At 40.2% G+C, this 13,061-nt stretch overlaps 1 protein-coding gene across 1 annotated transcript in view; it reads right to left on the reverse strand.

The window, feature by feature from the left end:
* The window catches only part of SLC45A2 (solute carrier family 45 member 2), a 185,660-nt gene that overhangs the window by 145,867 nt on the left and 26,732 nt on the right, over nucleotides 1–13,061 (reverse strand). The gene's annotated exons all lie outside the window — the stretch shown is intronic.

Consider the following 13,061-nt stretch of genomic DNA (forward strand, 5'->3'; position numbering starts at 1 on the left):
TAATCCTGTCCGGGATCATAACTTTAGGTAACCGAAAAAATTCCAGAGTAAAAATGTATCCCAGTTCCTTGGATGTAGGCAACTTCTTTAGCGGAATGCAATGTGACATTTTCAAAAACCAGTCAACCACCATGAGAATAATGGTGTTGTCCTGGGAGTTGGGTAAAACCCCAATTAAAAGGCCTTGCTTAAGGTGTTGGGGTATCTTATTCTGGGCACATATGGGACAAGCTGCTACAAAGGCAGTTACATCAGTACTGACACCAAGCCATCAGAATAGTTGAAACAGACTATATGGAGTTGATTTTTCTATGGGTGCCCTGTGGCTTTATAATGGCAGGTCTGGAGCAAAGCAGTGCGGAAATTCCTCGGGGACAAAGCAGCAGTGATGAGGTTTTCCAGGAGGAGAATTGATCTGAAAAGCCAGAATTCTCTCATCGAAAGGTTTACTGAGACTAGTGCTAATTGTGGCCAAAATGCCAGAGGCATCACAGGAGTAAGAACAGACTCCATTTTAGAAGAGGAGAACAACTGCTGCAACAATTAATCTGCCCTTAAATTGTTCATAACAGGTAAGAATGAGACTATATAATTGAAACTTGACAGAAAAAAAAGGGCCCACCGAGCCCTTCTAGGAGATAAGTGTTTAGCCCAAGTCAAAAATGTGAGATTCTTATGGAAATGAGAATTGACACAGAAGAACCCTTCAGAAGATGCCATCATTCCTTAAAATGGCAAGTTCACCTTTGTACACCTTTGATTGATTGTATACTGACAGATTGCATCTCATTTAAAAAACGTGCACCTGAGAATGGGAGGGTGGATGATGCAGAGTAGGTGCTAATGAGATCAGCTGGTCAACTTCCTCTTTAAGTCTGATCAGGAAGACATCACTAATGGAAATGTGGATTAGGACAAGAAAAGTAAGTGACTGTAGATTTAATGGAAGATTTTGAAAAGCATCCACAAGGATGCATAGAGCTCTCAGAGGTGGGGCGTTGACAGGGGGCGCCTACTTCAGTCTCAGACGCATCAACTTCAAGAATAAAGGGAAACATAATATCGGGATGTGCCAGCACTGGAGCTGCAGCAAAAGCAGCCTTGGGGGATTCAAAGGCTTTAATGAAATCCGGGAACCAGTTCTGTGGGTTTCCCTTTTTTTTAGTCATATCAGTCAGGGGTTTGAACAGAGATTACAAATACATTTCCGATAACAATTGGCAAAGCCAAGAAAAGGGTCCATCAAAAACCTGGCAACAGATAAGACAAACTAAAGTGTTACCTATTAATGATGAAACTCACTTTTCCCAACTTGCAATACAGATTGTTCTCGCTCAACCCCTGTAGCACACAGGAGACTTCTGTGTGGTGGTTCTCTAGGGATTTAGAATATAATTGAGGTAAACCACCAACATTGTTAATAAATTCCTGAAAAAATGCAGGAGCATTGCAAAGACAAAAAGGGCATTCGTAGTGTCTGCTCCTACTATTAAATGCAGTTTTCCATTCATGGCCCTTTTTAATCTTCATAAGATTGTATGCCCCTCTCAAAATCGAGCTTAAGACCGTTGCTCCCTTGAGGCGGTCAAATTCCATTATCGATCAACCCCTGAGATAGTGAATTCGCGAATACTCCTCCATAATCTTGTTCTCCAAGGCAGGAGGGTAAACCCAGCCACCAGGTTGAAGGTCAATTGTGCATTCATAACGTCAATGTGGTGGCAAAACACCAGCCTGACGTTTGTCAAAAGACATAATTTAAAAAAAAATAATAAAAAAAATTAAATATATATTTTTTCGTACCGTCACCAGTGTTTCCGATTACCGCCACACCAGTTATAGGAATACTGTACTGAACTGGTGACTGACAGTATGTGAAAAAAGAAAAGAAAAAAAAAAAATCTATATATGCAATTTATTTTCCCAATTATTAATAATAAAAAAAATTTTTAAAAAAATTAAACCACACACCTTTCCTTTTTTCATGCCTCTTACTAAATACTTTGACCTGTCTACTTTCCGAAAAGGAGGAGACGTTTGAGGAAGATGTGTACTGTCCTGACATTTCTGGGCCTCAAGAAATAAGATGGGGTGTCAACACATCAGGATTAAATCGATATTTAAATATACTGTACACACACACCCCATAGTTTGTGAACTCTAACTTTCCTACAGACTAAATATTATACAATCGATTTGGGTTATTTTCACCAAAGAAATGTAGCAGGATACAGTTTTGGCTGTATGGTCCCGTGATTTGTATTTACTTCCCTGAACATGTACAGTATGTATCTGCTTTTACAAGTACAGCAAGGTCATGAGACTGCAAGAGGAGACGTTGTTTGATGAGTATGAGGCCATGTACTCAGCAAGGCGCTGTGTAATCTGGCATCTTGTATAAAAAAAATCAGCTAAACGAAACCTTAAAATGTGTCAGCTGCATAAACCAAAAACCGCAAAATGTATACCAGCCAAATCTAGCCCTTTTATCCTATAGGCTTTAAACTCTGTTTTATATCAGTCCAGCAAAGTCCAGACATCATTAGCACTATACAAATACTCTCCCACAGCCAGCTTATTTATCAAGTGCATTTTTCATGTCATTAGCATCAAACTGTCACCAGAAAGTCTCTGGGGGCGATTGATCACATATTAAAAATGTCAAATAATTGTGGATTATGGGTAGTGCAGAAAAACACAACAATCTTAAAATAGATTAAAAAAAAAATGGTGTAAATATTATATATACACATATATACACACACACACACACACACACACACACACACACACACACACACACACACGCACACATATACAGTATACACAGACACTCACAAGAGAATTTACAGTATACAGCCGATATATATTACAAGTAATGGCATTCATAACACTAACTGCTTCACAATTAAATGTACAAGTACCCACAACTGTCATTACAACGGCGTGCAGCAAAAAAAAAAAAATGAATCTGTAGGACTCAAACGCGTGCAAATTTTCTTTTTCAAATGTTTTTTTTTTGCATGTACACCGACAGTATGGTCACCTAGTGATTTGGCATCATCCACAGACAGCTTAAAGCTGTGTTCCTTACCAGCAATGGAGGCGGCAGTACCCGACAAACCGATGTAAACATCTGCTGCAGTACGGACATCGCTGGACTTCAGAACAGAACAAGTGTCCTAATGTTAAAAAAGTCAGCAGCTGAGGTGCATGCGCGGAGGCTAGTGAGACAGTCATGTCTGACTAGAGCACTGCTCCGTGAGGGGGAGAAAGCCGCTGGATAGAGATAGCAAAACAAAACTGTCAGAACAGAGGTCTTAAGTATCAAAGAGGTGAGGGGAACATTTTTTTCTTTTTAAACAAAATGGTACTCGGAGGAGCCCGCAATAAAACTAAAGAAAGAGCCCCAATAGTGGCGCACAGACGCAGAGTACCTCACAGAAGAAAGCGCCAGTCTCCTCAGGCAAATTCACCTCAGAGAAAAGGAACAAGCCTAAAATGTCACAAACTATCTCCTCAGGAGACTCTGACTCAGAGGCTGAAATCTCCCTGTCACACACATTGTCACAAGAAACAATGGTTCCCTCAAATATTTTAAAACAATTTGAAAAAATGCTTCACAAAGAACTGAAACAAACCTCAGAGAAAATTACTACCAACCTAACAAAGGACATCAGAGAATTGGGACACTGCACTGTTGCACTGGAACTTAAAATGGAAGAAATAGAAAATACTACACAAGATTACCTGTCAGAAATGGAAAATCTGAAAGAAGAAAATATCACACTCCAGAACAGATTAGAGGATTTTGAAAATCGCGCCAGAAGGTCTAACTTGCGCTTCAGAGTAGGGTGACCAGACATTCCCAGTTTCAGGGGACAGTCCCCTGATTGAGGACACTGCCCCCGGACCAAGTCTGTCCCTGGTTTTGTCCCCAGATTGGATTTAATAGGGGGCAGGAGCAAAATTTCAAAGAAAGTCAGTGCAGAATTAAAATAAAAAAATTAGAATTACACCCCCCTGGTCCGCCGTGCCTACTAGCATAGGGGGGTTGTTTTTTTTCCCATTATCTGTGCCAGCCACCTGCCTATCTCCTTGCTTTCCTTGGCGGAGTGATCTTCCTCCGCTCCCCACCCAGGGCCCGAAGAGTAAGACTTGACAGGCTGTGAGGCAGGCGGAGGCGACGGGCAGAGAGTCGCTGATTGTTGCCATTACTAGTAAAGAAAAAATATGTCCCCGGATTTCATTTTAAAAATCTGGTCATCTTACTTCAGAGGTATACCTGAATCTGTCATAGACCTACAAGCAACAATAACAATGCTTTGCCAAGAATTAAAACCAGGTATATCAATTGAAAAACTGGAGATAGACAGTACACAGGGCCCTTATGCCCAAAAAAAATGGATGGCCCTCCTCGTGACATAATAGCAAAATTCCACTTCTACCGGACAAAAGAGCAACTTTTAAATGCAGCCAGAGAACAAAATAATTCTAATTTTTCAAGGGCACTATTATCAGGTCTTTGCAGATCTATCACAATTAACTATTTCTAAAAGAAGGGCAATGAAGCCACAGTTAATGGAACTCCAACGCCACAACATCAAATACCAATGGGGCTCCCATTCACCTTAGGTTTCACACACCATGAAACCAGAATCTCCTGCAGAACAGCTGAAGAGCCCCAACAAGCTCTCCATGACCTCAATTTGATAGATAGGAATGCTGCAGCAACGATTAAACGAAGAAGATCAGCCTCAGCATCTTCTACACATAATGCATCTCAGTCTGAGGCAAGAAATGGAAACACCCATTCACACAAAAGAGGACAATTCGCACCCTCATCCCAAGGCCAAGATGACTCCATGAACTGACAGAACTCTACAACGAGACCCCTCTAACTCATACGTCTGCAGCAGCATCCTGTGGTAAAACAGCAATGCAATAACTGCTGAAACAACCTTCTTCACTTAACCACTTAAGCCCCGGACCATTTTGTTGCTAAATGCCCAGGCCAGGTTTTGCGATTCGGCACTGCGTCGCTTTAACAGACAATTGCGCGGTCGTGCGACGTGGCTCCCAAACAAAATTGGCGTCCTTTTTTCCCCACAAATAGAGCTTTCTTTTGGTGGTATTTGATCACCTCTGCGTTTTTTATTTTTTGCGCTATAAACAAAAATAGAGCGAAAATTTTGAAAAAAAATGCAATATTTTTTACTTTTTGCTGTAATAAATATCCCCCAAAAACATATAATTTTTTTTCTTTCCTCAGTTTAGGCCGATACCTATTCTTGGTAAAATAAAAAATCGTAATAAGTGTTTATCGATTGGTTTGCGCAAAATTTATAGCGTTTACAAAATAGGGGATAGTTTTATTGCATTTTTATTAATTATTTTTTTTTACTACTATTGGCGGCGATCAGCGATTTTTTTCGTGACTGCGACATTATGGCGGACACTTCGGACAATTTTTGGGACCACTGTCATTTTTACAGCAAAAAATGCATTTAAATTGCATTGTTTATTGTGAAAATGACAGTTGCAGTTTGGGAGTTAACCACAGGTGGCGCTGTAGGAGTTAGGGTTCACCTAGTGTGTGTTTACAACTGTAGGGGGGTGTGGCTGTAGGACTGACATCATCGATCGAGTCTCCCTATAAAAGTGATCACTCGATCGATACGCCGCCACAGTGAAGCACGGGGAAGCCATGTTTACATACGGCTCTCCCAGTTCTTCAACTACGGGGAGCGATCGCGACGGAGCAGCTATAAACGAATAGCCGCGCCGTCGTCCCGGATCGCTCCCCGAGGTAAGCCGCCCGCAGCGGGGGGGGGGTGCCGATCGGACCCCCCACCCGCTAGAAGGCAAGGACGTACGTATGTATGTATGTATGTATGTATGTATGTATGTATGTATGTATGTATGTATGTATGTATGTATGTATGTATGTATGTATGTATGTGTATATATATATATATATATATATATATATATATATATATATATATATATATATATATATATATATATATATATATATATATATATATATATATATATATATATATATATATATATATATATATATATATACGCCCATCTGCCTGTCCTCGCCATTTTGCAGACGTAAATAGTCGTGCGGCGGGTGTTAAGTGATTAAACCATAACATTTTTTCTGACCTATCAGTAACTGTCCCAAACCTTGGGGGCATTGTTAAAGTTTTATAAATGTATTGGGGTTAATGAAAATTAACTTGACTTTTGGAACAAACTTTCCATCTTGCAATCATTTTATTTTTATTTTTTATTTATTTTTATCTTACTAATTTTGCCTCAATCTTATACAAGATTGAAATGAACTAATGATAAAACAAATGGAAATTAGCTAGCAAAACTTTTTCTTTTTGCTTAAAACAACATCTTATGGGAGATCAGCAATGCATTTAATTGCTGAACTAATCTCCTCTACATAAATTTTCTCTGACCTAGTATTAAGCTATCTAACTTTAGAGGCAATTCTGGTCCTCCTTTTTTATAAAACGTTAATGGACCTTGCCTAATTAATGGATCCATTGCTCTGTTTCACATTTATATATTTTTTTATTATTTTTACCTTTATCTATCAATTTTGCCTAATTTTCACATACAATATTGATGCAAACTTATGTTATAGCTAAAATAAGCTTGTTGACTTTTTGGCTATATGGCCTTTATTACAGTTAAACTGTTAATCAATCTTTTTTTAATAGGTATTTTTATAAAGTTACCAGTCTTGAATTGTTCCTACAACTGGGCTATGGATTTTTATTTTTTCTTAAAAAGCAGATTCCCTGTGCACGGATGTTACATATGCCTCCACTTGCTTTCCTCTGGTCCTCGCAGAAATATGCAGGGATTAGACGAAGGCCCTCTGCCCCTTGTCTGGGAATTTTTACCCCGGGCATGGAAAACTTCTAAATCTTCATATGTCTATATCAATCTAATGACTTTTATTTTTATTTTGTTTTTTATTCCCTTTTTATGACAGATTGTACTGGATTTTCTTTCCTAACAACTTCAACTAAATCTGCGTGGATCGAGCCGAGTAGCCACTACCCTGGAACAATTGGCAAGTGCGGTTTGCCGTTTCAGTTGCCATGGCCCCCTTAAATATTATTTCCCTGAGCACTGGTTCACACTGGGCTGCGGGAGTGAAGCCGTGCGAGTTCAGCTGAACTCGCACGATTTCACTCCTCGCTGGCAGTCCTGATTTCGGCCGCGATTTAAGAGACATCTGTGCAGGTTTCTGCACAGATGTCAATGTAAATCGCGGCCAGAAATCGCAAAAAGTAGTACAGAAACTACTTTTTGAAATCGGTGCAGCGCCGCAGATGCGGCGTCGCACCGATTAGGACAGTGTCATTGCCGACAATTTCACATGTGAAATCGCATCTCAAATCGAAGCAAAAAACGTACCCAGTGTGAACCTGGGCTCAATGTCCAAGGTTTCAATGTGCCGCAAAAAAGGACAAAAGTTTTACCATCTTTCCAAGCCAAAAAAGCACATATTGTGTGTCTACAAGAAAGGGTATATTATGGACACAGCAGTAACTGTGGTTTCATACTATGCCCCTAACCACCAACCTCTACCGTTTCTTTCACACCCCTTCCAAGTTATTAATTCACATAAAATAGGTTCACTATTTGTATGTGGAGACTCCAATCATGTCCTCCTCCCATTTCTGGACAAAATCCCGTACCCCCCCCCCCCCCCCCCCCCCAAGTTATCAAGCCAGTAGATCCCTCGCTCAACTTCTCAATGGATACAAACTAATCGACTCCCTTTTACCTAGAGCACAGGACCGCACCTGGTACCTGCCAGATGTACTACTTAAACATCCTTCATATCGCTTGCCAATTGAGAAGGCTTTAACGGAATACCTAGAACATAATACAAATACTGAAATCCCTTTTCTCACACTTTGGGAAGCTCACAAACCGGTTCTAAGAGGAGTACTCCAACAACTAGGGGTACTCAAAAGAGAACGCATAGCACTTGCACGACACTTAAGAGACTGAGGCCCGGATTCATAAAGGAGTTACGTCGGCGCATCTCCAGATACGCCGTCGTAACTCTGAATGCGGGCCGTCGCATCTCGGTGCCCGATTTATAGAATCAGATACGCCTCAATGTTGCATATTTACGCTGGCCGCTAGGTGGTGCTTCCGTAGATTTCCGCGTTGAATATGCAAATGAGCTAGATACGCCGATTCACGAACGTACGTACGTGCGCCCGGCGTATCAAGATACGTCGTTTATGTAAGGCGTCGGACCGGCGTAAAGTTACCCCTCATAAAGCAGGGGTAAGTCATGTTAGGTATGGACGTTGGAAACGTACGAACAGTGTCGTATTTTACGTTGTTTGCGTAAGTCGTCCGTGAATGGGGCTGGGCGTAGGTTACGTTCACGTCGACTAAGCATTGAGCGGGCGTAATTTACTTTGAAAATTCGACGTGATACTGAGCATGCGCAGTTCAATAACAGCGTCATCTACGTAGGGTCATGAAACATTTACATACAACACGCCCCCTACCAGCCTAGTTTGAATTAGGCGGGCTTACGCCGTGTCAGATACACTACGCCGCCGTAACTTACAGCGCAAGTTGTTTCTGAATACGGAACCTGCCGCTCTAAGTTACGGCGGCGTAGTGTATCTGAGATACGCTACGCCCGCCTAAAGATAGGCAGATCTCTCTGAATCCGGGCCTGAGTTTAATACATCATACATACATTTTCAAAATAGCCCCACTCCCAAAGCAAAAGTGCGCCTAGATAAAGCTTGTCTTGAATTGAATTCCTTTCAGAATCTGCCAACAAATCATTACTCAGTACCAAACATGCATTTTATATGAAATCCAATAAAACAGGAACTTTCTTAGCACGAGCGCTGAAATCTATCAATAAATCTTTCAAACCTATAAGACTTAAATTGGCCAACAATGCATACACCAGTAACCCCCTCAATATTGTAAAAAAATTCAGTACTCACCTTAAAACATTATATACAGAGAGAGACAAATAAACTTAAATATAAATGTGGCTGGCTCCTTTTTTTCAAATATTGATCTTCCCCAGATGTCTGAATCGCAAAAAAAGTCACTAGAAGAACCCATTACTGGTGAAGACGTGATAGCAGAAATCAAAACATTAAAAATAAATAAAAGGCCTGGTCCAGATGGGTTCTCAGCTCTGTACTATCGAACCTTCATTGACACTATCTACCCCCTATTAGCAAAAGCTTTTAATGACTTACTACAAAATAAATCTTTTAGACAAGAATCACTATTTGCTACAATTTGTATGATTCCAAAACCGTTATCGGATGACACCCTTAGCACAAATTATCGCCCCATCTCCATGCTAAATATAGATATTAAGATATTAGCCAAAATATTACCAGCCCGTCTTATTAAGATTATCGGCACTCTCATATACAAGGACCAGGTCGGCTTCATGCCCTCACGCCAAGCGGGGGACAACGTACGAAGAGCAGTCCTCTTGGCTCATATTGCTAAGACGCGCAGAATCCCAATCTGCTTCCTCTCATTGGATATTAAAAAAGCCCTTGACTCTGTCTCATGGCCCTACCTGAATTATACCCTGCAGAAATGGGGCTTCGGCCCTAACTTCACCAACTGGGTTATGGCTTTATACAACAAACCTAAAGCACACGTTAAGTATGCAGGATATAAAATCAGACCCCTTTATCATAGAGAGAGGCACGCGTCAAGGATGTCCTTTATCCCCCTTATTATTTGCCCTACTCATTGAACCATTGGCACAAAAGATTAGATCTGACCCCACTATAACTGGAATTGAACTTGGTGGATATCAGCACAAACTTTGTCTATTTGCGGATGATATCCTCTTATTTCCTTTCATCACCCCAAGTATCTGGCCCAAATCTCGTCCCCCATACTCAGTAAATTCGCAGAATTTACTGGTCTATCCATAAATCCTAAAAAATGTTTAGCGCTAAACATATCCCTTTATGAATTGGAATTGAGATCTGCAAAAATTGGCCTCCCTTTCACATGGAATAGCAAATCAATTCCATATTTAGGGATACATCTCACATCATCCTTATTGGACTTATTCTCACTTAATTATCCCCCAATTCTGAAACAGTTATCAAATCTGATGAAATCATGGTCCCATCTCCCGCTATCGTGGTTTGGACGATTAAACGCTGTCAAAATGACATTATTGCCGAAACTTTTATATTTAGAGTCTTACTAATTTCCATTCCAGCTTATTATCTGCAAATAATACAAAGAAAATCACTGTCATTTATATAGGGATCCTCCAAACCACGGATACAAAACGCATGCACTCCAACTCCCCAAAATTAGAGGTGGTTTAGGATGCCCTAATTTCGCCTATTACTATAGAGCAGCACACGTAGCTAGTCTTACTAAATATCAGGCATACCAAGAAACCCTGTTATGGGTGTCTATAGAAGCCATTGAGTGTGATCCTTTCCCAATATCTAACTTATTATGCATGTCACCAAAAGATCGTAAAAAAACCCGAAGAAACCCTATAACTAAACATTTCATTTCCCTTTGGGATATATTAAAGACAAATAATTCACTTCAATCCCTACACAACCCTTTACTGTCATTTTATAAAAACCCAGCTTTCTATCCTGCATGGATATTCCCTAAATCCTTTAAAGAATGGGTATCCAGGGGTGTCATATGTACAAATTTTTGCATGCCTCGTCATTTATCACCTTCCCATCCCTATGTAAAAAATATGGTCTTACGCAATCAGAGTTGTTTAGATATTTACAAATTAAAAACTTTTTTACACCACTATTGAACACTACAACTTCACTGGCACAACTGTCCAGTTTCGAAGGCATATGTCAAAAAGACCCCCATGCCAGAGGTGCAATATCCACTATATATTCGCATATGCTGATCCATTCCTGTAGAGATAAACCTTCTTATGTTGGGAAGTGGGAGGAGGACTTGTAACGTACATTAGAGATTTCAGAATGGAACCAAATATGGTCAACAACTAAAACAGCTTCCCCCAACATAATGGCTAGTGAAGCCAACTACAAGGTACTGACTAGGTGGCATCTGGTACCAGTCAGGGTAGCCAAATATATGCAGAACTATTCCTAACTACGCCCATGTTTCTTAACCACTTCAAAACCGCACGCCGTCATATGACGTCCAAAAAGTGGATCCCTTATCCCGGGTGAACGTCATTTGACGTCCTGTACATTGTGCGGGGATATCTGAATGATGCCTGCACCTAGAGGCATCATTCAGATATCAATTTTCTTCCGGCGGCGATCCTGCGCACCGTAAGAATGATCATAGCGGCGATTCCGCCGTTTGATCGTTCTTATAGGCGGCGGGAGGGGCTAGTAAGATTGAGATCTGTGAATTTTTTTCATAATCTCATTCTTTCCAGCCTGGAGGAGAGGTGTGGGGTCTTATTGACCCCGCATCTCTCCTTAAAGAGGACCTGTCACACACTATTCCTATTACAAGGGATGTTTACATTCCTTGTAATAGGAATAAAAGCGATCGAAAAAATAAAAAATAAATAAAATAAAAGTGTAAAAAATAAAATAAGTAAAATAAAAAATAAATTAAAAAAATAAAAAAAAAACGCCCCTGTCCCCGGTAGCTCGCTCTCAGAAGCAAACGCAAGTCCTGCCCGCGTATGTAAATGTCATTCAAATCACACGTGCGGTGTCGCCACGTGCGCAAGAGCGTGTGCAACAATTCTAGCACTAGACCTTCTCTGTACCTCTAAACTGGTAACCTGTAATATTTTTATATGTCGCCTATGGAAATTTTAAGTAACAAAGTTTGGCGCCATTCCATGAGTGTGCACAATTTTAAAGCATGACATGTTAGGTATCCATTTACTTGGCGTAAAATCATCTTTCACAAAAAAATGGGCTAACTTTACTGTTTTGTTATTTTTTAATTCATGAAACCATTTTTTTTTTACAAAAAAAAGGCGTTTGAAAATTATTGCGCAAATACCGTGCAAGATAAAAAGTTGCAATGACTGCCATATTATTCCCTAGGGTGTCTGCTAAAAAAACATATATAATGTTTGGAGGTTCTGAGTAATTTTCTAGCAAAAGAATGATGATTTGTACATGTAGGAGAGAAGTGCCAGAATAGGCCCGGTATGGAGGTGGGTTTTAAAGCCCTGTATTGAAGTGGTTAAAAGGCACATTTTGTTGTTGTAATTTTTTTAAATGACAATTTTATTTATTTAATTGCATTTTAGTCTAAATATGAGATCTGAGGTCTGTTTGACCACATATGTCATATTTAAGAGGACCTGTCATGCTTGTTTCTATTTCAAGGGATGTTCACATTCCTTGTAATAGGAAAGTGACCCATTTTTTTTTTTAAAGTGTAAAAATAAATAAAATCAATTCAAATAAAGAAAACTTACCTGTAGAGAATGCTGGCAGCACTGTCCCCGGAGACTGGGGGTCTTCTGATAGTGCAGGGGGGCTGTGTACTGGATGGGAGGGATGTATAATGGATAGGGGGATGTATAATGCATGAGGGGTGTATACTGGGGAGGGAGGGGGGAAGTATAATGGACGGGAGCTGTATACTGGGGAGGGGGGCTGTGTACTGTGTAAAGAAGGCTGTGAAAAATGTTTTTCCTTAAACTCCCCTCTTAAAATTGGGGTGCGTGTTATACACCAATAAAAACGGTAATTGCCAGACCATTGTTCCGAATTCTTACAAACAGTCTACTGACTGGAATGGTACCAGCCGATTAGACAAAAGCTAATGTAGCACCAAAATTTAAAAAAGGGGCAAAGATACATTCCTGGGAGTTACAGACCAGTTAGCCTAACATCAATAGTATGCAAGCTCTTTTAGGGAATAAGTGCCTATATACAAGATTTTAGTAATGACAAAAAATGTATCATTAGCTGTAATCAGCATGGATTCATGAAGAATCGTTCTTGCCAAACCAATTTGTTAACCTTCTATGAGGAGGTGAGTTGCTATCTAAATAA

Source organism: Rana temporaria, chromosome 1 (genome assembly GCF_905171775.1).
Source record: "Rana temporaria chromosome 1, aRanTem1.1, whole genome shotgun sequence".
Classification (NCBI taxonomy): domain Eukaryota; kingdom Metazoa; phylum Chordata; class Amphibia; order Anura; family Ranidae; genus Rana; species Rana temporaria.